Here is a 25,157-nt window from a genome sequence, read left to right as displayed (position 1 = left end):
AGGCAAAATAGTTTCTGCTGGGTATTGAGGGGCGGGGAGAGGGAGGGGGCGGAGTGGGTGGTAAGGGAGGGGGTGGGGGCAGGGGGGAGAAATGTACCAAGCCTTGTATGCACATATGAATAATAAAAGAAAAATGAAAATAAAATAAAAAAATAAAGTATCTGCTTTAGTTTCTCTGCGTTGAGGGTAACAAATGCTATCTAGTTTTTTAGGTGTCTTACCTATCCTCACACCTCCCTTGTGTGCTCTCACTATATCGTGTGATCAGAGTCCAGTCCCCTTGTTCACACCACGTTTTTACAACATGAAATGTAACAAGTGCAAAAGTGTTTTTTGTTAATGATACCAACATATCTTTTCACTATTCTTGTCTCTAATCCCTGTAGATACATGTCATTTAGTGCTGGGCAAGGAAAATTGTTCCTTTTCTTTAGTTTTTGTTTTTCCTTCTACCTTTTTCTGACAGCTCTGCACTTCCTCTAAGTTATCAGGGACAACCTGCAAGTGTTGTGCTGGGTTCCACAAGGGAACCACAGTTTCCTAGCAACAACCCAAGTCTGCTAGGCCACTCTGTGAATCACCAGCTCTGGGCAGCTCTTGATAAGCAGCATGGCTTGCAGGAAAACCCTCTGTGGACCCTGTACCGCAGCCTGCATGTCCAGGTCTCCTGTAAGTTGACAGCATTTGTGGAGAATAGATCATTGATATGATATAAAGAATAACAACAGGAGCTGGGCATGGTGGGGCACACCTACAATTCCAGCTGTTCAGGAGGCGGAGATGGGAGGATTGTGGTTTGAGGCCAGAACAGGCAAAAAAAAAAAAGTCAGTGAGACCCTATCTCATAAATCAAACTGGACTTTGTGGCACATACTTAAGGTTCCAGCTATGCAGGAGGTATAGTAGGATCGTGACCCAAGGCCAGCCCTGAGCAAAAGCCACGAGAGACCCTACCTGAAAAATACAGTAGACCTTTATTATGTGGTTTCAGGGAGACCACTGTTATGCCATAGATAAAAAACTGAATGCTCAGAATGCATAGAGTTCACTACTCTACAATCACTCAAATTTAACTATATGATACATACAGTAGGTCTGAGCAGACGTAACTTGAAACTGCATGGAATAGTCTATATTAATGTTACAAAAATTATTGTTGTCCACATTAATTCTGTTCACCCAAAACTATATCTTATTTCATGCTCTTATCTTGAATACAGTGGATGCTTGACTCATTTTTCCCATAATTCTGCCCAACTTCAACTAAAGACATGCAGCCTAAAATTTTTACTTTACCACTTAAATTAAGCACATTTACTTTTACCTTGCTTTTTGTGCACCATTTGCTTTGGGAGTCAGATTTTTCACAAAAATTCAGGGAAACATTCAGCAGATCACACAATAAACATAACTGACAATAATGCTGGACTAAGAGCTTCTCTGCGCCAACTGAGCTGCGCAATGCATGTAAAAGAATTTAAAATTTTTGGTTTTTGACCACACTTGGTCAAAACTACGTGTAATAAATCCATGAATAAGGTGGGTTTGCTGTAACTAAACAAAAAAGGACTGGATGCATGTCTCAAGTGGTAGAAACCTTCACTTGCCTATGAGGGCCTGAGTTCAAACCCAGGTACCAAAAAAAAAAAAGAAAAGAAAAGAAAAGAATGACAATAGGGCACTTTTTATTTTAAGCTAAGTGGATCTTGTTTCTTGATTATTCTATGGGATATTGAGAAGGAAAAGAAAAATGGAAAGGAGGAAGGGAAGAAGTTTTTTCCAATAGACACCTCCTGAGTATCCAGTGTATCCTTTAGCTACCTTCTGGAATTGTGAAATCAGGTGAGACCAACAGGTCCTTGCCCTCAGAAAGCTTATGTTTTAATGGTAGAGATAGATCAGTGAATTCAATTTGCTGATAGGTTGTGATAGATGTTATCCAGGAGAAAATGCTTGGGTCCATAACAGAGTATAACTGCTAGGCCTCATGACCATACATAAGAAGGACTCTTTCAGTTTTGCAGTTTTTCTATTTCACTATAAAATCATCCTTATCATTGAGGTTTCCTAGTGTATTAAGTCATACATAGTATGACTCTTTTAATATGTTTGATCTTAATATCTGTTGCTATATTTCCATTCTATTCTTTTTTCTTAATGCTATGAATTTAGATATTTTATCACTTTTTTGTGTGACAAGGTTTTCTGAACATTTGTTTTTTATTGATCTTTTTGAAACAGGCTGTTAGTAAATTTTTCATTCCACTTTTACTTTAAATGTATTGTTTTCTGTTTTTACTTTTATTGATTCCCTTCTTTTATTTTCTTAAAGTTATATTGGTTTTTTAATGACCTCTTGAATTGAGGCCATAATTGAATCCATTTGTTCTCATTTTTCTTGTGTACTAATAAAAGCACTTAAGGCCATGAATAGCTCTGATTTTTAGCTTTGGATGCTGCCATGTGTCTTAGTATGAACTATTGCTGAATATCTGTATTTACTTTTGCTGGCTTGACCTATTAAAGTCACCCTCTGTGATTATGGTATTTGTGGATTTCTAGTTATATATCCAAGAGGTTTTTAATTCTTTGTTATGAATTGTACCTGATAGCAATAAAATAGGAAGGAAGGAAGGAAGGAAGGAAAGGAGGAAAGAAGAGAGGAAGGAAGAAGGAAAAACCCCTTTTTCATCTTGTTTAATGGTCTGCACCTTGAACTGTACATTATCATCTGATATTAATTTTGTCACTCCTGGCTTACTTTTATTGTCCATACCTTCCTTATCTTTACATAATAGTATGTTTTGTCTTTTGACCCACTGTACATGGTCCTAGATCTGCTTCCCCTCCTATTTATTCCTTGTCCTTCTCTTGCTGGGTTCTGTATCACAATAGGTAGTCCTAGGATCTGAACTACAGACTGAGTTAGCTGGTTTCCAGTTGGGTTTAGCCAATAGAAGAGACCAGTGGGAGAAAGGGAGAAGACCGGCTGTTTCTCTCCCCTGCCTCTGATGTGTTGCTTTCTGTAATAGCTGCAGCCTTCTCTGGCTCCAGCTCCTCATGCAAAGGCCTATCCTGTTTCCAGCTTCTGCCAAATAACCCTGGTAATTCTGCCTTCTCCCTGTCTTTCTAGTATCAAACAGAAGTTATGATCTCTGGGCTGCCTCACTGCTCCTAATTTAGCTTCTCTAGTATTCTATCCCCTAGTAATCAATGTCCTGCATTAAATTCCCTTTTAAAAAATATTCAGAACAGTTTCCATCTTCCTTAGTGAACTTTGATACATCTACTCTTTTTTAAAATTTTAGTATGAAAATGTAACATTCATTTTTGTGGCAAATACTGTGAGGTGGTTTACTCAACACCCATTCCAGCACCCTTTTTCCTTTCCTTCTTCTAATATAAAGGTTACAAAGCCCCAAACCAAACTCTTGCATCAATCAAGGCCACATGGTTCAGTGAGACTCTAAGAAGTCTACCTAGGGTTTCTAGAAAAGTCTTGCTTTCCAAATGCAAGACTAAAGCAAGGTTACCCATTCCTCCTTCAGTCCTTCTTTCTTCTTGTTTGGATACTGGACTTGATGCCTACAGCTTCAGCAACCCTTGGGAAACTGTGAGAGAAAGGCAAACAGGAACAAGTGAATTGAGCCTTGACATCCTTGAGTCACAGAGGGATTTTTTTTTTTTTTTTTTTTTTTTTTTTAGCAGCACTGTACTCAAGGTCTCATGCTTGCTAGGCAGGCTCTTTACCACTTGAGCCACTCCACCATCCCAAATCACTGAACTAATGTTAGCAATCTCCAGACTTCCTGTTAGATAGAAAAAGAAATATTTATGTATTAAAACAACTAATGGCAAGTTTTTCTGTTATTCTCAGTAGAATGCAATTCCTAACTCTAAGTTTCTCAAAAGGATATAATTGACATTTGGAGCTGGTCAATTATTTATTGTGTGGGGATAGACCTGCAAATTGCAGGGTATCTACCACCTCTGTCCCAGTAGGACCATTCAGCTACTGAGCAAATAAAAATCTTTCCCAAATACCTTCAAAAGAGATAGAATTGTACCCTTTACAAAAACCAAAACACACAGCACACATTTAAGTTTTGTTGTTAATATTATTTCAGAAGTTACATGTACTTACTGCCTCCCCTCTAGAAACCGATTAATTCTTCTTCCAATAGAATCACTGTGATAAGAACATAAAGTTAGATATTTATTATACCTTGGGGGAGTGTGAAAGTTTTAAAAATAAAGTAGAAGACTAATAAAACCAACAGCTATGTATCCACTATTCAGAATTAAAGTTTGCATTCCATCTCTTTGATTTAGATTTTATTTTAACAAAGAAAGTAAAACCTTATGAAAGCGAAGCATTCTCAAAACTCTCCAGCCCTTCCTTCCCAGAGGAAATCACTATTAGAAATTTGGTATATCAGTTTTTAGCTTTGGTTTCTTAGTGTTATTAACTATCTATATAGGCATATGTAGTCCACAGTAATATGTATTTGGCTTTGAGAGTTTGTTAACTATCCACAGTGCTAGCTAGCATGGTATACATACCATTCTAGAACTTGCTGCCTCCTACTAAACATTATGTTTTTGATATTCAGTTGAAACTTGAATGTAATCCACTAATTTTAACTGATTATTCAATTGTGTGACTTAACCACTGTTTATTTTTCTATGCCCTTTTGGTTGGAAATTTAAGTTGTTTCCAACTTTTCACTAGCATAAATAATGCCTAATCAGCTTTGTTGGAGAAGTTCTTGTGGAGTGCATTTGCAAGTATCTTTAGGATATATATCTAGAATTGGGATTCTTCAACTTTGCTTATATTTCCAAATTCTCCAGTGTTAGTACTAAAGTTCCACCAATAAAATGGAACTGAGTTCCCATTTACCCAGTCACCAGATATATTGATCTTTAGCAATCATATTGGTAAATGGGATTGGTATATCTGTTATTTTTTGGCTTTGGTGGTACTGATATTTGAACTCAGGGCCTCGTGTTTGCTAGACAAATGCTATACTAGTTAAGCCACACATCCAGTCCTGTTACTTTAATTTCTATTTTTATGATTACTAGTTAGGTTGAGCATCTTACTTCTTTTTCTTTCTTTCTTTTGCTTTTCTTTCTCTTTCTTTTTTGGGGGTGATGTTTGACTTTTCTTCACATTGTCTACAAACTATGTCTTTGTACCATTTTCCTGTTAGCTGATATTAGATTATCTTTTTATCATCAATTCCTAGGATTCATTCATGGTAACTACAATTTAGCAAAAAATATTAAAAATGATGCTACAGCTCCACCTGGTCATTTTTAACATCTTTTGATAAATGTCATAATGTTAGCCCTAATTATCTACACACAAATTCCAAATTTTACTTGTTTATTCCTTGCAAAAAGTTCTATAATTATGTGACTTCCTACAATTTGAATTATTTACTTTTCTTTCTTTCTTAATTGTTATGAGCCTTCTTTAGGGAATTTTTCTCCAGAACATTATGGGTTCTCGATTTTCTGAGAATAGATGTTCTATTACCGTTAAGTATAAACTATATAAGAAAGGCTTTGAGTAACAATCTTTTCTCTCAAAATGTTCTCTATTTATTCTCTATTTTCTAGCACATAGTATGATAGAAAAGCAGTATGCTGAAATACTTATTTGTTCCTCTTTCTAGATAATGCTGTGTTGTGTTGGTTGGTTTGTTTTGCCTGAGTACAGGAAGGAAAGTGCATTAGGCTGCATCTCAGAGTGGGAGTCTGAACTAATTTTACTTGATATCTAGGAAGTATCTGAAGACTCAAGTGTTTCTTGATGTTTAGGATCTTTTCTTTTTCCTTTCTATTCTTTATTGTTACCTTCTCTCTAGCTGCTCCCTCCTTTTGGTATGTTTACTGTACCTGTATGGATCTGTTGGATTTGTCCTCTGTCCATCTTTCCTTTACACGCATATGGCTATGTTTAAAAATTTCCCTCTGTGTTCTGGGAGATTTTCTCAACATAATCATCTAGTTCACTAATTCAGTTCACTGCAGATTTCAATTTTCTCTCTGATTTATTTAAGTTTTTAATTTAAGGATTATATTTCTCATGTTAGGGAACTATTTCCTAGCCTTAGATTGTTCTTTTTTCATAAATACAATGTCCTCTCTAAGCTTGTATTAAAGAATTTAAAAAGAATTAGTAATTCACCTAATTTTTCTTTTTATTCTGATTTTTTGGAATAAGTCCATCTCAGAGGTCATCTCTTCTGAGTGTTCTGACTGGCCTCCTTTATTTGAATAATTTGAATATTTACTGAAATTTTTTCTAGGCCCAGTGGCTTTCCCCTATTTACCCATCCTTGCAGCTCCTGTTCTTCCATGTGCTCTTTCTGTGTTGGCTTCAGATATTTGCATATGATGTTACTCAGATCTTTGCATATGAGGGAACCCTTCATCCTAGTATGATACCCACCACACAGTAAGTGCCCAACAAAAGTGTGAGTTTAATGAATGAATGTCTACCTTTTTCCTGTTTTGGGTTTTGAAAGGTGGCTTTTCAGAAACTGTATGGTTTTTATTCAAACTGTTTAGCTTCAGCCAAAGGAAAAATGAATTTTTTCATATTTTCATGGTTTTATTTTTATGTCATTGCCAGTTTAGTTTATACCCTGAAGTTAAGAGAAAGCATTCACAATAAAGTTTACTCCTGTGCTCAAGGATGGTTTCCTGTGTGTGTTGTGGCTCCTAGCACCAGTCCAGCCCCTTCTCTGCTGGGCTAAATGGGAACTTGTTGTAATGGTGTTTCCATTTTACTTGACATAGCAGGTTGTGGCCAGCTGGTCTGTGTAGAGTCCAGATCCAACTTTCTACTGTCATTTGTAGGGTTCAGATTTGTTCCACATTTGCTCGAGCCCCTGTTACTAGAACTTGGAAATTATCTAGGGCTCTGCTAAGGAGCTCCATCCACTTTTTACCAGGTGAATCTTTCCTTCATATGTGTTTAATTGCAGTTTTCTCAATACTTCCCTGCATCCACTTTTTAAATTTTTCAGTCAAGCTTATATTAATTTCCTAGGGCTATCATAACAAATTACCACAAACTGGATGACTTAAAATGAATATGTGTATTCTCATAGTTCTGTGGGCTACAAGTCAGAAGTCAAGGATTTTTCAAAATCAAGCAGGATCATACTCCCTTCTTCTAAGGAAGAATCTTTCCTTGCTACTCTGTAACTTCTTGTGGTTGCCAACAATTGTTATTCTTTGGCTTGTAACTGCATTGTTCTAATCTCTACCTCTGTCATTACATGACTTTCTTTCCTGTATGCCTGGGTCCAAATTTCCTACTTCTCATAAGGGTACCAATCATTTTGTTAGAGTCTACCCTAATCCAGTGTGACTTTCAACTCCATTGCATCTGTAAAGACCTTATTACCATATAACACTACATTCATAGATACTGCAAGTGAAGACTTGGATATATCTTTTTGGATGACACAATTCATCCTACAACAAAGTTTAAATTAAAATTTCATAAAATAAGAGTCTCATAACTATACAATAAGACCCTAGATCTAGTTTTACATAAACTTTATCTTATACAAAAGTTCTTAAAGATTCTGCCCTGAAGGTGGTATCATCTTCTGTTCTTTAGCTCTGCTACAAATGTGTCCAGTGTTTCTTTGACCATTTTAAACGAAGGAAGGGGAGCAAAGTGTATAGATTCAAATCACTCTCATAAAGTACAATAATATTATCACACAGAATTTATTAACATCTCACTGATATATATTAAGTGGAGTCAATAATGAGCACTAGAAGAAAATAATGGTACCATGGCTTTCAGCTATGAAAGAAATGTAAATAAAATGACCAATGTTGTCAAAAATCTCTGCCTTGAGTCATCTGTCATTGAGCATCAGCTCAAGGTACATTTTTCCCCTCCAGTGAGGAAGAATCCTCCCCCAGAGAACTTGCTTAGGTGCTCAGCTTAGAAGATATTTAAGGGTATTTCTCAAAAATGTTTTAATGTCAGTAAAAATGGAAAGATAATTTGCAGTGACATTTCCTCATTCTTCCTGCTAAAGGGAGAGGGGAAACCTCCAGGCTCAGCTTGAACTTAGGGAACACTGGGGAGTTGGCAGCCTAGATGAGGCAGACAACCTGGATGTGGGGAGACATGAGGCACCATTTCTGAGCCCACACCTGACCAGGCATTGGGCATAGACTAACTTAATCATTACAGAAGCCTGCAGAGACAGTGGTATTAGTACTGTTTTTATAGATGAGAACACGTCCCAAAGGGACCTTGGCCAAGGTCATGTATTAGAGAGGTGACAAAAATAAGGGAGAAGGGATTACTCATGTAGATGTAAATATTGAACTTAACAAGAGGGTAAGAATCACCTACCTTAGACACAGCTTGAGAGTAGAGTCGGACACACTTCTTCCAGCCTTGCCTCTGCTGAATACCAACCAACAGGGCAACTTTGAACAAGTCACTTATCTTTTTTGAGTCACGATTAACTCACTTGCAAAATGGGAATAATACCACATACTTCCTGGTGCCAAATGAGTCCAAATATGTGATACCTGCTTCAGAAATACATTAGTTCTTGTTTCACACTTTCCCTACCCTATGAGAAATGTCCCTGAGGGAACTCTGATCTGTTCAGCTTTATTATATTGATAATGCCTTTTCTTTTCTTTCTCTCATTATCCTAGTTAACCCTGGGTAAGAAAGCCTGGCATTCACCCCACTGTTCTGGCAGAAGAAGAAATAATCTGAGAGGCATTGAGAAATCTTTCCAAGGACGCAGAGCTCTAGCTGGAGCTCTAGCAGAGCTCTAGCTGGAGCTAAGCTCCAGATCACCTGCCTTCTGGTTACAGCTGCACCTAATGGAGCAGTCCCTAAGCACCACATTTTCTGAATTACAAAGTCGTATAGCTGTACATCAAAGCCAAAAGCTATAACAAGCTGCGGTGACAGCCATTTCAGGTTGAGTTTCTATTGACCTGTTAGCTGTCTACTCCTGACTGAGGCATCAGCTATCTTACCCTTTCTGTGTACAATGTGGGGTTTCAATAAAGAGCCAGGTAGGGACCATCCATCAGTGTCACCTGCTGTGTCTGGAGACTGTCTTAGAAACATGAGTGGGGAAGAAACAACACGGTCCACAATCCATAAGCTGAGAAGCAGACTCACAACATTTGAAATGCTATTTCATGGGGACTCAGCTTGATAGCCTTGAATGGTTGTAAATTATTATATTAAATATGGAATAAATAAAAATTGTTAAAAAATAATATGGAGTAAATAAAAATTATCTAAGATTTATTACTCATCATTATTTAAGCTTCCACACCTAGATCTCTCCATCTATTACTTAATCTCAATCTCTCTCTCTCTTACACACACACACATACACAGAAAGAACGAGAAAGAGCAAAAGAGAGAGAGTCTCCAACTCAGGTTCAGGTCTACCTGTGTATGTTTATCTTGACTTTCACAGAAATCAAGGCAAATGTTAAACCTTTCTCTACATTTGTATTCAAATCTATAATTTTTGAGAGTCTTAATACTAGGAGACAAGCTCCAGAGTAATGCTCAGTTAAAATGCTGCACAACTAGCCTCATTTCCATTGCAATATCTTAAGCTCCCAATTGTTAAACCTTCTGTAGTGGGAATCCTTTGCTTACTATTCTCCTCATGTGCAGACTGCATGATGGGCTTCTCAAACATGAGCAGTGCTTTATGCCAAGGTGCTCGCAGGCTACTGCACACATTACACAGCAGACTTTGCATATGGGGGAATAAATCTCAATGACCCTAAAATCTTTCCCTCATAATCAGTTTTCTTTCCTATAACTGCATTTCTCTGAGAACTGTCTGGGGCTTTATTGCAACAAATAAGTTAATGTAGAAGAGGAAACAGATGGGCTTGACTGTATTCTGGGATTTTTATAAAGCAACTCATTTTGGAAAATGTAAGTAGGGTTTTGTCTACAAATTCTATAAAGGAATGAGTAAAGAATGGGAATTTGAGTCCCAAAATAACAAAGAAAGGCAATAATTTAAGGTTCCATCCAACAAGTGATCTGAGAATCTAATCAGTAGCACTGAGGTTCCAAATGCTAATTCTAGGATAGTCACCAACTCGCTTTATGATCTTACACATGTCCGTTAACAGCTCCAAATTGGGTTGGAATTTTCATTTGCCTCACAGGTTTGATGTAAGAAATGTCTATTCAAAGAGAACATATTACTTTTCACTAGTCACTAGAGAGATTCATGCCTTGTCCTAAAGAAAAGTTCAAGGATAAGTTCAATTTTAAAATAATAAATTATCACCAAGTGACCACTTCTATGATTCAGGACTATATTAAAGGTGATATGCTGAGGATGAGGTGGAAGTTAAACTGGGAGAAATACAAAATGCCAGACTGCCCCTTCTTTTCTGAGAACTGAGCCTTTGCATACATGCCCATCCTTATCCTGTTCTGGATTGAACAGAGCATCTACCTTACCCAAAGAGGAACCATCCTGTGATTTGCAATAGGACAACCTGACTCTGTGTCTTAAAATTAGCAGTGGGACTAATCACAGATTGCTCAAAGTAATATATATATAAAAAAAAGGTACAGTCACTGTGAAAACTAATATGGAAGTTCCTTATAAAGTTGAACAGAGACATATGACCCAGCAATTCCATTCCTAAGTATATGTCCAGAAGAACTAAAAGCATGTGCTTTCATCAAAACTTCTCTACCAAAGCCAAATAAGAATACTATGAGAAAAGAAAATTACAGGCCAATATCCTTGATGAACATAGGTGCAAAAATTCTCAATAAAATACTTCCAAACTAAATTGAACAGCACATCAAAATGATCATTCATCATGACCAAGTGGATTTATCCTGAGATGTAACAATGCTTCACCATAAGCAAATCGAATAAATATACATCACATTAAAACAGATAAAGGACTTGAATGGACATTTCTCAAAAGTGGCCAACAAGTATATGAAGAAAATGTTTAACATTTGAATCATCAGATATAAAAATAAAACATCAATGAAATACTACCTCACACCTGTTAGATTAGCTGCTATCAAAAAGAAGAAAGATAACAAGTGTTGTCAAGGATGTGGAAAAAAATGAACCCTTATAAACTGTTGATGGTATTATAAATTATACAGTCATTTTGGAAAATAGTATGGAGTTTTCTCACAAAACTAAAAATAGAATTACTATATAAAACAGCAGTTCCACTACTGAATATCCACCCAAAGGAATTGAGATCAGTGCTCCAAAAAGATGTCTACACTCCCATGTTTGCTGCAGCATTATTTACAATAGTCATAATATAGAGACAATCTAAGTGTCCATGAACAGATGAACAGACTTACATAAATGTGGCATATAGCTCAAGGCATGGTGATACATACATTTAATCCCAGCTCTCAGAAGGTGGAAGCAGGAGGATGGAGAGTTCAAGGCTAGTCTGGGCAAAGTTTGAAAGACCCTCTCTAAAAAACAAAAATGCTGGGAGCATGACTCAAGTGGTAGAGTACTTGCCTATCATGTGTAAGACCCTGGGTTTAATCTCTAATACCACAAAAAAAGAAAAGAAAGAAGGATTATATATTTAATAGAATATGATTCAGCCACCAAAAGGAAATTCTTTCATTTATGAAAACATGGATACCTAGAGGACATCATGTTAAGTGAAATAAGCCAGGCACAGCAAGACAAACAGCACGATCTCACTTACATGTGAGATTTACTGAAGAATTTGAACTCATAGAAGCAGAGTAGAATGGTGATTACCAGGAGCTGGGGAGAGAGAAGAGGTAGGGATGGAAGATATTAGCTGAAGTACACAGAAGTTTCAGTTAAACCAGAAGAATAAGTCCTGGAGACCTAATATCCAACATGGTGACTGACTATAATTAATAATAAGAAGTGTACTTGAAAATTGCTAAGGGTAGATAGTAAGTGTTCTTGTCACAAAGATGATAAACATGTGAAGTAATGGACATGATAATTAGTTTGATTTAATCATTTCATGATGTATGCACGTATTAAGACATCACATTGCACAAATAAATATATACACTTTATTATCTGTCAACAATAAATATTCAAATATTAAACAAATGTTTATAGCAGCATTACTAATAGCCAAATAATAGAAACAACTCAAATGCCCATTAGCTGGTGAATAAACAAAATGTGGTATACTTTTGTAGTAAATGAAATATTATTTATTCATAAAAAGTGATGAAGCACTGGCACCTGTGGTTCATGCCTGTAATTCTAGCTGTTTGGGAGGTTGAGACTGGGACCAGTTCAGACAAAAAAGTGAGACTCTCCCCCCATCTCATTGGAAAAAAGCTAGGTGTGGTGGCACACACCTGTCATCCCAGCAATGGGGTGGGAAGGGAAAAATAGGAAGATTACTTTTCAGGTTGGCCTGGGCAAAAAGTGAGACCTTTTCTCTAAAATAACCAAAACAAAAAGGGTTGAAAGTGTGTCTCAAGTGATAGAGTGCCTGTCTAGCAAGCAAAGGCCCCAAGTTCAAAACCCCACTATTGTCAAAAATAAAAAGTAATGAAGCACTGTTGTGTGCTACAAAATGGATAAACCTTGAAATCATTATGCTACGTGAAAGAAGTGAGACACAAAATGTCATAAATTGTATCATGCCATTTATATGAAATGTCTAGACTAAGCAAATTCATAGAGACAAAGTAGATTAGTGGTTGCACAGATATGGGGACAGGGAGTAATTAGAGACTAAATGCTATTAGTACGGTGGTTTCTCTAGAGGATGATAGAAATATTTTGAAACTAGGTTGTGGTGAAGGCTAGAGAACATAATAAATATGACACAAACCACTGAAGTCTGCATTTTGAAACAGTGATCCTTATATGAAGTATAACTAAAATTTTAAGCGATTTAAAAAAAAAAAGGATATTCCAAGCTATGTGGGAGGCTGAGATCAGGAAGACCACAGTTGTAGGTCAAGTGGGCGAAAAAGTTTGTGAGACCCCCATCTCAAAGGAAATGGACATGGTGACATGTGCCTGTCAGGGATAACGGGAAGCATAAAATAAGAGGATCACAGTCCAGTCCTGCTTGGGCAAAAAGCGAGACCCTATCTCCAAAACAACCAGAGCAAAAGGGCTGGAGGCATGGCTCAAGCTGTAGAACACCTGCCTGGCAAATATAAACCCCTGAGTTCAAACCCCAGTACTGCCAAAAAAGAAAAAGGATTAGGTCAAGAAGCTATGAGATCTAGAAGATGAACATCTTAAAACTAAGACTGAAAGGTACCATTTAAGGGCATCCACCATGAACTATACACAACCTGTGCAAAGATAGCTGTCCAAGAAACAGAGCAGGAGAAAATAGTCAAGAGATTAGCAGAAACAAGAAAACTCACAGTCCCAAGGAGTGGGAAGCTATCCCCAGTAAGGATCTTTGCGAGTCCCAGCTAAATATTCTGACTGCAGATACTGCTGTACCTACTTAATAACTCCTTCCTTTTGAATTAAGATGGCTTGAGATGAGCTCTGTTACTTAGAACCAAACAATCCCTAAGACAAACACTGGATAAATAGTAATAGCAGCACTTATTTCCCTCCCTACATCACCAAGAAGTTAAAAGCATTTTCTTTTTTTTTTTATTGTTTTATTATTCATATGTGCATACAACGCTTGGGTCATTTCTCCCCCCTGCCCCCACCCCCTCCCTTACCACCCACTCCGCCCCCTCCCTCTGCCCCCCCACCCCCTCAATACCCGGCAGAAACTATTTTGCCCTTATCTCTAATTTTGTTGTAGAGAGAGTATAAGCAATAAGAGGAAGGAACAAGGGTTTTTGCTGGTTGAGATAAGGATAGCTATACAGGGAGTTGACTCACATTAATTTCCTGTGCATGTGTGTTACCTTCTAGGTTAATTCTTTTTGATCTAACCTTTTCTCTAGTTCCTGGTCCCCTTTTCCTATTGGCCTCAATTGCTAAAAGCATTTTCTAGGTTTCTCAAAACATCAAATGAAAACAAAAAGGGCTAACATGCCAAAATACCTGATTGTACAAAAGAAAAAGAAAAAGCTCACTTTCACTTGGTCAGCACATTTTCACTTGAAAATCTCTGGGGTCCGAATATGGCAGGAGCTCAGAGTAACACAGGTCCAACCCATGGGATAGTGGGCACAGAAGACATACTGGTCTCCCCGAATTTCTTGATCAGTGTTTGAGGAAAGACCCCTTTCAGAGAGTTCCTCTTAAATTTCCTTCTTCCTCCTACCTCTACCCTGAGGGAATCCTTATTTCTTACTTCAGGCCTAAATGGTTAAATGTTGGGGAGGACACTTAGCCAAATCTAGTAGAAAACTTTTGGCTATTCTAATGTCTATCTTTTGTTAAAATCTCCTCATGAAATCTTAGCTTTTCTTTCAAAGTATAGAGTAATGTGATACATGATAGGGACAGACTTGGTGAACACTCTCCCTAATAGCATCCAAGAAAATTAACTTTCATTGATTTGCTATTAAAATTCCATATCCATAACTGCTTTGTATAATGACTTACTTGGTGATGCTGATTTTGAGTCATGAGCTGGCAGGTGCGTAGGTACATTTATAGAAGAGAGTACAATCCTTTTAAGGATACAGGGAGGGTGCTTAAACTCAGCCTAACTATTCACCCCAAGGCTCCCAAAGATTGGAATCTCTGTATCTTCCAGAGATGTAGCCTATGTGCTTGCAAAATCAGGATGGTGCCTGTGAGGTCATTAGACCTTGGCCTAAACCTAATTTGAATAATTACATTTCGTTCAACCCTGAGTCAGTTGAGTCCTCTGATTGATAATCAGCATTTGCTACATGCCAGTGAAGTGTTTGCTGCTATAAATAGATAGAGTTAACAATCTAATTAACTATAAGAACTGGCAGGATGAACATTCCATTCAGGGAGAGAGATAAATGACAATATTTTAAAGATCTGTGATCACTGAGCTGTCCCTGACCCTAATCCATTAGCAGTTATTGTCAAAGTTCACTCTGTTAACCCTTATTTAAAAAAAAAAAAAATCCCTGGCAAAAGCTGTCACCCTTTCTTCCTAGAGGCAGATATTTCATCAATAAATATTCTATAATGATACTATAGAAACTTGAGGCACCTAAGGATAAAACATTGCTCAAAGAAGCATGTGTTGCTGTCATTCTAATACTTCTACCCACTGATAGTTCACAGCCCCTGGACTTGCCATCCTCAGTGACAAGGCCTCTAACTCTAGCAACTAGGCAGGAAAAATTCTGCCATTGCCTTTTTTCACAGCCTTGCTTGGCTCTCATGGAATCTCTTTGACACTGTCATCTACCCAGTTGCAAGGAAATAAAATACAATATAGGGCAGGCTTCCTTGGGCAAAAATAAATGCGTTCTTTTAAATGATTTGTTATCTGAAATTCACAACCTGATTTCCATCTGAAAGTATCTGAATTTAGTCCACTATTGAATAAAAATAAACATTTTTGACCACAGTCAGATTTCTGTCATTTTTATTTTGTATTTCATTTGCAATAACATTTCTCCTTCTCTTACTTGCTCCTCAACAAGGAATACTTGAGCTCTGGATTATCAACCCAGCTAAACTGATAACCTCATTGTTTAGTCAATCTCTGTCCTTTACAGTGTCTTAAAGATGGGATCTTTGCTGCTCATGCCGTTTTCTTTCCTTTTTTTTTTTTTTTTTTTTTTTTTTTTTGCGATACTGGGGTTTGAACTCAAGGCCTCACACTTGCTAAGCAGATGCTCTACCCCTTAAGCCACTCCACCACCCCAACACTTTCTAAATATATGCAGTATCTCAGTGGCTGTGAGAGAAGGGCCTAGGAACTGTCCCCTCACTTGGCTTTAGACTATGTATTTCTCTCCTTTCTTATGCAGGGTAATTGGATGTCAAGGAAGAAAGTGGTTTGTTTATTTACTTATTAAGAAGGGAAATATTAAAGCATGTTAATGGTACCAATCTGCCTTGGACTTCTGCCTTCATTGCTTCTATTGGTACTTCAAATGCTACTATTGATGTTCTGATGATGAAACCTCATTTCCACAACTTTGTTGAAGCATCTTCCACTACTGAATACCTTTTTCATTTTTTCTGTTCTCTCTTCTCTTGGGAAAAGAGAACATTCTTTTGGTTTCCCTTAACTTTGGTGGTATGGTTGCCAGTTATATTTATTTTAGATAAATATGCATGGGGTGAATTCATGCTAAAAATTATTTGTCATTTATCTGAAATTCAAATTTAACTGGATGTCCTGAATTTTCTCTAGCAAACCTACTTGGTGATGATATATCTCTGTCTCTTCCTCCTAAGGGTTTGAACTTTATTCCTATTATTTCTTTTATCCACCCTTGTCCCTCTCTGAATTTATCTTTTCTTTCTGGCTTAACCATCATATCATTTTTAGATCTCCTTTCTCCTTCCTCTGAACTCTTTAAACATATTCAGCAGTTTTTTATGCTTCCCTGTCACATAGATCTCTTCTATTGTCTTAAATTACTATTCAAACCTTTCATGGCTTTATTATTTGTTGCTTACACATGGTTTTAAACTCTTTGAGGTCAGAATTCTCTTTTGTATCCCAAAACCTATAATATAGCTTCTATGGGCTGTCAACAAATGTATGAAATTCTTAGTCTTTGTTTTCTACTCATCAAAATAATCTCTTACATTTTTATACAAAACTGTCCAGAAATTCTACTACTACATTTGTTTAGTCTACTCATTCTCTCGGATGTCACACCTCTTTCCCCTCCTCACTCTTGTTGATGACCTTGCTTCCCACACTGCTGAGAAAAAAGAGAAAATAGCAATCAGAGAAAAATCCCATGAGCTCTCACTTGTGTAACAAACAACTTAGCGGTGTCTATACACATATATCCTCCCTTCTTTCCCCTGACAATGAATCTGCTCCGTGCTCCTTTCTTAGGCTAGCCCCTCCCCTTGTTTACTGTCTCCCTGGCTCACTCAAGGACATTACCACAGAAATTCTCTCCTTATCCCCTACATAATTTTCATCTTTCTAGAGATTGTTACCATTAACATGCTTTAATATTTCCCTTCTTAGTAAGTAAATAAACAAACCCCTTTCTTCCTTGACATCAAATTACCCTGCAGCTATAAACACAATATTTTTCTGCCCCCTTTGCAGAAAAAAAAATTTCCTCCAAAGATTTTGTGTTGCATCTCCACTTTGCCTCCTTACATTTTCGCTTGAATCCTCTGCACTCAGGATTTTGTCCCACTACACTTGAACTGCTTTCGTCAAGGTTACTTATTAATCACCACCAAATTGCCATCCTAAATGATAGCAACTCAGTCCTCACCTAACTCCTCCAGTCAGCACTATGTGAACTGAGTTTATTGCTTTAGCAATTGTCCCTCTCTCTTCAGTGTAATAAGTTTTGAAGCATTCTTGAAACAGCATCTTCCCTCAACTTCTACATCATCACTTCTCTCACAGTTCTGCTGGCTAGAAGTCTAAAATCAAGGTGTCAGCAGGGCCATGCTCCCTCTGAAGGTTCCAGGAAAAAAATCTTCCCTTGCCTCTTTCTAGCTTCTAGAGTTTGCTCACAATCTTTGGCCTTCCTTGACTTATAGATGCATCCCTCCAAATTCTGCCTCCATCATAATGTGGCATTCTCCCAACGTGTCAGTGTCAGTATTTGTATCCACATTGCCTCTTCTTATAAAGTCCTAAGCTACTGCATCAGGGCCCACCATAATCCAGTATAACCTCATTATAACTTGATTATAGCTACAAAGACCCTATTTGGGGGGCGGGGAGGGACACAATTCAATTCATGACAATATCTGAAGGATCTGGAAACATCTTCTGAAGAGCAAGTCAGAAGAGGAAGGTAATACGGCTAGAAGGTATACATGTCCAAAGACAGTCCAGCTGTGCATGGATCAGACACATGCCAGAGTTTCCCTTACATCTGAAAGCAAACAGAAAGAGAATCAACTTAAAGGCATGAAATTGTCACCCTGGTGGGAAAGAGTTTGGCAAAATGCCCCAGCTTCTCTAAGAGGCAGATTGACCCATAGAGTAATCTACCTTAATCAGCATTATGTAATCCTGCTAAAGGACTCTCAGTGAAAGCTGAGATGCAAGCAGGGCAGAGCTCAGGGAGGAATCTTGCCCTACATTGTTATGCAGTGCTTCTGTGCAGCTGGCACACCTTTCTGCCTGCTCTGCCTCCAGCACCTCACCCGGCAACTAACCCACTTTAGTCAGACCTTCCAATGGTAAGGCAGGTTCTATATTTAGACAGTGTTCCCTGCCTGAGGATGAACTGAACTGGCTGCGGTGTCACACCTTACATAGCTTTCTTCCTACCCTTTATGTTTTGGGGTGGGGGGAACCAACAGTTTTCTCTGGCACATGAACTTAAGTAGAAAGACTAATTCTCCTTTTTTGTAACATACAAGTACAGACTTTGGAGCCTGAGTTTGAATCATAGTCCCAACATTTTCTAGCTGTGTGCCTTTTGACCATTTTCTTAACCTATCTTTGCCTCATTTTCTTAACCTATCTTTGCCTCATTTTCTTAACCTATCTTTGCCTCATTTTCTCCTGTTATGTAAAATGCAGACAATTTGGCTCAAAAGGCTATATAAAAAGATAAGTAAATCTGTATAATGAACTTAAAGCCGTTTCTAACAGAATAAATGTAAAAGAAATTTTGACGATTACTGTTGTCATTTTTCAGATGACAAAAATGGTTCAGAGACACAATGTGACGACTTGGGTTAACCAGCAATTTAGTACACAGTCAGACCTGGAATTTGTCTGCTGGGGCGCTGCCCTCTTATTTGGTCTGCAGTTAGCACACTTAAGAGTAGCTCCTTTGAGATGGATAAGAAAGGTAGGAGCTATGCCTCACCAGCTCCATTGGCTCTGGCTTTAATTTGTTTCCCAGACTGTCTAATTGTCACTGTAAACGTGGGGAGATGGTCCTGAGGGGATGAGATAATAACAATAACAGCAAGTTAGATTGGAGGGGTGTGAGATTAAAGGCAGGAAAACCACTTAGTGGCCATTACAGTAGTCCAGCTGGTAAATAATTAGATGAGAAAGGAAAAAAGAATGGGGAAATTAAGTTTATTAAAAAATCATATAAACTAAGGTAGTTTATTACCAACAAAAGTGAAAATATAAGTGCCTTCCCAGATAAAAGCATAAAGAACTCTAGGCCTGTGAAGCTGCTTTGGGGGAAGGTATGTGATCACTTCAGCCATCTAGAGGGTAGAAGGGAAGGAGAATTGCATAGGGGGATCCCAGGAAGGTTTAGCAACTTCTTTAGTCAGATGAGGAAGAGAAGGGGAAAATGTAGGAGGATTTGCCCTTCAATCTGTATCTGTACAATGATGCAGTAACCTAACAATTAAATGTTGACAAACTCAAGAAAGAAGCCTGGTCTACACAGCACAGGAGAGCCGTGCATGGCACTGAAAAACAGGGGTATCTGGGAAAAGGTACTGATGAGTTTTCCTCAAAAAAAGGAAAGAAATTAGTATTTAAAAATTTTCTCTATGGACTGGAGGTGCAGCTCAAGCAGTAGAGTATCTGCCTTGTAAGTGTGAAGGCCTGAATTCAAACCCCCAGTACCACCAAAATAGACAAAAATCTCTGTGCTCCAAGCATACCGATTCATCAAATCAAGTTACTAGACCTCACATCCAATCTCAAATGATAAATGGGTTAAAAGGGAGGTTCCCTCACCTTGTGGAGGGGAAGAAGCACTAATAAAAGTTGGTAGGTGATAGGACAAAAGGATAAAGGGAAATGAAGCGTCAAGGATGGTGCTCCAATTTTTGATGAGCAATTCAAGGGATGGAGGCCTTTTCCTAAACTTGGAATTAACAAAAAGCACATCCATGTCCATCTCTCATTCCTCCAGGATTGAGGATAATCCTTTAGGATTATCATACCTAAAACTGATAATCTCAATAGCAAATATCTGTTTTCCATATCCACTTTCTTATTTAAGTCTCAAAACATTCCTACAAGGTAAATTTATTTTTATCTTTACAGATAAAGGAATCAACATTCACATTGATCACATAACTCTGATTTTCTGACACTATTTTAGGAATATTTTCAAATCTGTCAGGGTTATGGCAACAGGTATGGTGGGTAAGGAGAACCAAATATGACAGTAAGAGGAGCTCTGGTCTACAGTCCAACCAGGATCTGTGGCTTCCAAATGCCGATCCAATTGGCATAAGAAAGAGAACATCCTAATTTCATACTTTGATACCTTCAGAATGTGGGATTTTGGCCAGATATGGAAACAACCTAAGTGTCCATCAACAAATGAATGAATGGATAAAGGATATGTGGTATATATATATATATATATATATATATATATATATATACACAATGGAATACTATTCAGTCTTTCAAAAGAAGGAATTGTCATTTGTAAGAACATGGATAAGCTTAGAACACATTATACTTAGTGAAATAGCCAGGGACAAGAAGATAAATACTGCATGATCTAACTTACATGTGGAATCTAATAATAATACACTATATTTCAAAATCATTAAATATTTTAAATGTTCCCACTACAAAAAAAATGTGGGGTGATGCATATGTTAATTAGCTTGATATAATCCTTCCACCATATATTAAATCGTAACATTGTACTCTATAAATATATGACTGTCAATTAAAAATTACAATTTGTAGAAAAAAACGTGGACCTTTGAAAATCCCTAAAACAAATTCATTCAGTTATACACACACATTTTGTGTACAAAGTATTGTCAGGATGGTTCTGTTCTAAAGGCTGGGGTTATGGCCAAGGAGAACACAAACAAGGTCACAGTGTTTTGGCGCTTAATGGAAGAGACCAATCATAAACGAGTCAACAAAAAAGAAACTTTTGCACAGTGATTAAGTGCTACACAGAAGGTAAATCTGAGGCAAATGATGCAGAGAATGTGAGAGGCATCAGCCACACCTTCATTGACATAACACAGGAATGAAGTCTCCTGTGGGAAAGAATCAGCTTTGCTAAGATTTGTACAAAACACTTCCTAGGCAAAGAGAAGGTCAGACACAAACCTCTGAGGATGAGCCAAGTCTGTGGAAAGACAGCAGAAGAGGAAGCTGAAGAGAATCTACATAAACTTAGCATGCTAAGAGAAACCTCTTAGCATTTTATTCTAAGTTTAAAGGAAAACCAGTGCAGGATTTTAGGCAGAAGAGTGATGGGTTTTGATTTATGTTTCAAAAGATTTCTTTCATTGTGACATGGAGAATGAACTTCAGCACCAAAGACATCTGGAAGAACAGTTAGGAGAGCATTTTACAGCTTAAAATGAGACACAGTAGTGGCCTAGATTAGGGTGAAAGCAGTGGAAATGGGAACAAGCAGATGGATATGGCATATCCCATATATTGGGCAGAGAGCTGAAGGACTAGATATGGAGTGTGGCAGAAAAAAGGAACTCAAGAATAATTCATAGAGCTAAGTCCTGTCTGTCCTGGTGAGAGATAACACCTTTAAGCCCAGGCAAGGGATGCAGTAAATTAAAGCAACCAAGACAGTATACAGAAATAGGATGGATTCAGGCTTTGGTGATGAGCCAAAATTTAAGTTCTGGCTCCACCACTAATCACTCTGTATCATTGGGCAAATTTTCCTACATCTCTGAGTATACATTTCCTCATCTATAAAATGGTGATAGTAGTGCCTATCACCTGGGATTATAACAAATAATTCATGTAATATGCTTTAACACAGTAGTAGTATATAGTAATTGTTCAGTAAATACTAGACTACTACTGTTATTTTCATTAAGAATTGTTTACAAGGAAACAAACTGTTACTTTTTTGTTCTTTACCATGTTCGACTTCTGGAACTCTTGCTTCTTATTATTTGTCTAATTATGTCATTCTTCTAGATTTGAAAGTAGTGTCTCTTTGAGTTGGGCCCATAATACAAAGGCACTTGATCACCTGCTCTCTGGGTGTTCATTTCATGCCAATAGACACAAGGCTTCTGAGCCAGACATCCTTGCCAGGGAATCTGGCAAATAGGACATTTTCATAGACCAACCCCTCTCAAGTCAGCTAGAGTTTCCTTGACTAAACATATTCAGAAGCACAACTCAGGTGTTAATACTATGTAATAAAGCATGATTATTCATGAATGAAGTCTTGTTGCAATACAGCTTAATTAGTCATCTGCTAAACCAGCATCTTTAAATGGAGATATATATATATATATTTTTTTTTTTATATATATATAAACATATATTATATATATAATTTTAAAACCATGACCCATATAAAAGAAATACACTATGACCCAGTATTGAGTGTGTGGCAGAAACAAACCATCGTGAAACAGCCTGTATTCTTACTATACATAGTACACTCTGGATAGTTCCTGTTCCTGTCTCTACTACTACCACCACCACACCACCATCATCACCACCTTTTTTTTAAAATTCTGGTCACAACCAATTAAATTGATTTCATGAGCTACTAATGGGTCACATCTCACAGCTTGAAAAGCTATGCTGACGGAGTCTCTACTTGTTTCTCTAAACCTCCTTTCTCAGAAAGCCTCTGTGTCTTTTGTCTCACTCTGTGTGGTTTGCTATGATTTGCATGTTTTTGAACTCTCTACATCTGTACAAGGCACTTATTGCTTGTAATTTTTCAAAGGATGCTTTTAACTCAAGTGCTAGCCCATCTGTTAAGACCTATTTATTGCTTTTTAAGAGAAAAAAATTAAAAGTAAATTAGGAATTCCAGGCTCACACTAACCAGCTAACCAGGATTTTTTTCCTCTTTGTAAAAGCCTTCCATCTGTCTGCCCTCTTTTGGATACAACTCAAATAAGAGCACACATCTCATCACATCAAATGTGGGTGCTGTCAAAAACTGCCAAACTACGGCACCATTTGCTTTATTTTTTTAAGGAGAATTAAAATCACATCTAACATAATGAGTTGCTTTGTTGTCTTTCTTTCCATCCACTACCACAACATGAACCTCCACTTACTATTACCTGTAGGTTTTTATAGCATCCTTCTAGGGATAATTCCAAGGTACTCTAAGATAAACCAGGTAACTCTGCTGGGCCAACGATTAGAGATGGAGAAACAAACCATTGCATGAGGGGAGGGGGAACTAAGAGCTCTAGTTCTGGGTTAGACCAGAAACCCCAGGGTGAGAGCAATTACCCCATCTGGCTTACTTTTTTCTCTCCTACAGAGCCTACCCCAGAGGAACTTGCTCAATGTCTTCAATTCCATTCCCCTGGCAAGTCATTTAATCTTTGACTTGTTCTCTTTCTTGACCTAACTTTTGAGAATTAAAATAATAGCTGTCTACTTGCTCTTCCAAAGATTTTCTGAGAATAATCAGGAATTTAAAAGTCATACATAAGAAAATAAAGAGACCAAATAGCTAGTTACTGCCCAGTTATCAAATGACAGAGACTGAAGTCTTCTAGAGAGCCCACCTTCCCCAACTAAATGGGATCTCATGGTTTCAGGTCCATGGCCCCACCATAATCTTAAACAAATTATACAATCTCTCTAAATCTTAGTTTCTTCATTAGGTTGCATGTAGCACACTCTCTAGCAAAACTTAAGCCAACAAATGGCAGGTGCTATTATTATTGTTGTAAAAGAAACTGAAGTATCTTACAAAGGCAGAGCAATCAAAATGTAGAGAACGCTGCAAAAAAGGAGGAAAGAGATGTGCTTAAGGTAAATCTGAAGGTAAAATCAAATGCTTAGTTTGAAAAGTAATGACACAATACAAAATAAGAGATTGATGAAGCTGAAGAAGCCAGAAATTATTTTAAATGGAGTATTCAGGAAGAACTGCTTTCTTGAATCAGTATAATGTCATAGTGGTTGGGTCCTGTTTAATCATGCAAATATCTTGTTATCTAATTATAGGGACTTATTAAAGCAGAAGTTCTATTTTTCAATTTCCCTTCACATCATTTTCATCTCTTTTTGTTGCTTTCTCATTCTCTAGAATCCTCTTCAAGAAAGCTAATTTTTATTTACGCAAAATATGCTTATATGGACTCTGCCATATTTTCTCCACTAATCTCTTACTCTTGTTTTATAATGTTAAATCACTTTCTATGATTCTAATCACTGTGCCCCTTGAGTAGTACTTGAGTATTCTATGTATACTCTCTAAAATAAAAATGATTAAAAAGGAGGGCAGGGATCTTTAAGTTTGAAGATCCTGATAGTCTAAACATAACTGTTGCAACTGTTTTGACTGGGTTTTAGCAATATCTCTTTACTTGCAGAGTTTGGGATAAATGCTGGTCTGCCCATTTTGTGAATAAAAATCTCTTCTCCACTTTGCAGTTCAGCTCAGTGAGTCTCTTTATGTCATCTGATAGGGTTCTTTTTAATGCAGGACTTCTAAAATTCATCTCCAACTACCTAGAAAGAATATCTTTTCAGCCCAAATCAATCCACTTCTAGGATACAATATATTTAGTTGTACTTTCTGAATGATTCATTTTATTTCAGAAAATTTTTATCTTCATTTCTGATTGACTGACATTGGCAGTAGTTCCCCAGACTCTCCATCAAGTAACTAATAACCAACAAGTGAAATGTGCTAAAGAAAATGTAATTTTTAAAAATCCTGCTATTTAATAAATGTGTTTGTAGAACATGCATTATTTTGTAATGTGAATAACAGGTTTTTCATTTATCAAGGTTCATATTTGGGTTTCTTCAGAGCACTTTTCTTAAAGTAGAACCTCAAGGCTATGTCATAAAAGAAAACAAGTCCATATTAAAATCCTAATAATTGTAGTAATCCTTCTCAGTATATCTTAGGCATGGTGCTTAACTTGTCATAATATTAGTTTCCTTTCCTGTTAACAGCTGTGAAAGAATCCAACTTGAGTGTTTGTAAGGATTAAAAATGATAATGTTCCTTGCACATAGTGGGCACTTAATAAGGGCTAGCTATTATGATCAGTTTCTAGTAGAAAAGTGAAAAATTGTCTTTAAATGGACTATTCAGGAAGACCTCCTTCCATGAAATGTCCCTGTGGTGCTGTCACTCA

This window comes from Castor canadensis, chromosome 3 (assembly GCF_047511655.1).
Source record: "Castor canadensis chromosome 3, mCasCan1.hap1v2, whole genome shotgun sequence".
Classification (NCBI taxonomy): Eukaryota; Metazoa; Chordata; class Mammalia; order Rodentia; family Castoridae; genus Castor; species Castor canadensis.
The sequence above is the reverse complement of the archived record's forward strand: the minus strand, read 5'-3'. Positions refer to the sequence as shown.